This window comes from Dermacentor silvarum, chromosome 1 (genome assembly GCF_013339745.2).
Source record: "Dermacentor silvarum isolate Dsil-2018 chromosome 1, BIME_Dsil_1.4, whole genome shotgun sequence".
Lineage (NCBI taxonomy): Eukaryota > Metazoa > Arthropoda > Arachnida > Ixodida > Ixodidae > Dermacentor > Dermacentor silvarum.
The window spans coordinates 347,431,960-347,434,824 of NC_051154.1; positions in this window are offsets into that span (position 1 = coordinate 347,431,960).

Here is a 2,865-nt window from a genome sequence, read left to right on the forward strand (position 1 = left end):
CCACATCGTATCGTTACCTTGGCATTCGTATAACTAACGAAACATCATGAAAACGTCATGTTGAACACATAATATGTAAATCTAACCGCACGCTAGAATACCTAAAAATATTTTTTTTCTCGCGCCGTCTTCATTAAAATTACTGCTGTACACTACTTACATTCGTCCTCAGCTAGAATATACCTCATCGGTTTGGGGGTCACGCCACTCCATATTAATTGACGCAATCGAAGCAGTACAAAAAACTTCTCTCCGTTTTATATTAGCAAACTACCATCGTAAAGCGAGTGGAACTCGAATGAAAACTGCTCTTAAGATCCCGATGTTAGCTGTTCGCAGGAATCAAGCTCGCGTTTAACTTTTGACGCGATAGCGTTAAGGGCCCCGTGTCGCAGAAAACCCGGTGTCGGCGTCCGGCGTCGCCGTCCCGTGGGCGAAAATTTCCGTATATATTTAGGTATATGTGTAATACCTAAATGTCTTGACATATTACATGCGGTATATGCGGGTTATATTGCCACACCATTCTAGCACTAAAGTCGCTCATACCTTGTCTTACATTCTTGACAAAGTTATTCCTCGGAATTTTGATAATGACAGCCCACAAACAAATGTCGTGAAACAAGACATCGGCAGCGCGTGCATTTTATGTTAAATATTCTCAGACTGAATTATTAAAGGTGCGAAACAATACCAGAAACCGGAAAATTATGTTAATTTATTGGCGCGGCTGTTCACCACCTCCGGGATCGGCCCACGCAAGGTGCCGCGTTTCTACCAGAAAGCTCGCCTTCGTGCATAGCGTTCGCCGCCAGCGTTTCCCGGTAAACATTGCGATTACATAAGCTGCAGTTGCTGGGTGGCGCGTGAGAAGCAGTCAGGGATCTTTGGATGCTGTCGCGTTCCGCTCTTATGGGCGAAGCTTAAGCGTCCTCTAAATTTTTCATAAACTTTCTTTGGTTCTATTGAAATGTATAACCTTAACATGCCTCCTTGTTTGGGGTATTTCATTGCTTAATAATGTGACCGCGCATACATATTTTTTTCGGGGCTCTCTCCTTATGTAATAATCAAACCCAGGGCCCTTAAGGGACAATAAATGATGGTGATCTCAATGCACGTCTCCACTCATTCATAATCTATCCCTCGCCATTTATCTCCGCTCGTCTAAATCGTTACCACAAAGTCAATGTATCCACCTGTGACACAGTCACGTGCTCACAGCGGTTTCTTCCCAAAATCTGTCGAATGCAGTAATCTACCTGCATGAATAGTGAACATACGTGATGCCATTCTCTTCAAACGTTATGTCATGTACGTGTGCTGTAACTTATACGTTGTCCTTTTTTGTGTGTGTGTGTTGCTGTCTTGTGTAAGTAGCCTCTAAGGCGTAACATTTTTTTACTACAAATACCTTTTTATTTACTCCACTAAAGCTTTGTGTTTTGTTATTATAAACCTCTAACTTTACATTCTTCTCTTCGATACTGTGCTTTTATGTTGTATTAGATTATGTTTTTGCCCCTCATTTCTATAATGTACTGTATGTATGGTATTATGCATACATACATACATATATACATAAATACATATGCATGCATACATACATACATACATACATACATACATACATACATACATACATACATACATACATACATACATACATACATACATACATACATACATACATACATACATACATACATACATACATACATACATACATACATACATACATACATACATACATACATACATACATACATACATACATACATACATACATACATACATACACATTGCAACCGGCCCTGGTCTGGCCCATGCAGGAGTGCAGAAAATGTTCAGAACGCAATTAACAGCATATTAAGCGTAAAATAACATCTCAGAAAGGTTGCTCGTGATAAATTACAAATGTCAATGCAATATTCTTGTTGTAGATTGATGTACAGACGTTCACACTCTTGCTATGAGCACCCGAGCATCCTGCTTTAAAGCAAGGAACGAATAATAACAAAGTTACCAAAAAGTGTAGACTATGTCCAGCAGACATTGCGCTAAAGAATGTGGCTTACGTGGTCCAGGTGACTACCGTTGCTCTAAGCATTGCCTTTCAAACCAAGAAGGAGCCCGAGAACATCGCTTTCTTCACCTAAGCGCAGTGCACAAGCTCTCTCATAAGCAAGAGTGTGAACGTCTGTATTTACTATGAAAAGTGATGCATGCCGAAGCTGATCTTAGGAATAACCATAAGGAAAGGTTCAGCAGAAGCTGAAATATGGCAGCTGCTTTCTGTGGTTTGTTCCAGTAGGCTGTACAGGGTGTCCCAGTTATCATGCAGCAAGATTTAAAAATATGCAAATACCACGTAACTGGGCAGAACCAAGGTATAATGTTGTTTGCCATCGTGCAGTTCTGTCCTTGGTTCTGTCGCTTGGTTCTGCGTGCGAATACACGCTAAGTGCCTCGAGGGGCCAATCGCGCGGCAATTTTGCGAGTATTCGCGGGCTTCTTTCACGCTCGGAAAAACACTTTTATGTAACACGTATTGAGCAACAGAAAGCTGTAGCGGAATTTTTAGATGCGAGAGCATCCTATGCTCGGGGCAGTGTCCGTTCTGCGGTCTCCGCATCCATACTGCGCATGCGCAACTCTCCCTCATTCTCCTCTTCTACTCAGGTGTGCGATCTCCTCCTCCCCTCTCCCCCTCTCCGCCACAGGCGCGGCGCAGCAAATCATTGCATATACTCTCTCTCTCTCTCTCACTGTCTCCCTCTCTCTCTAAGGGTACGCCGGTAGGCGGCGCAAGTGTCGCGGCGCACTATAAAGCGCGCGTTCACTGCGCTTCCGTCATTCTCTCTC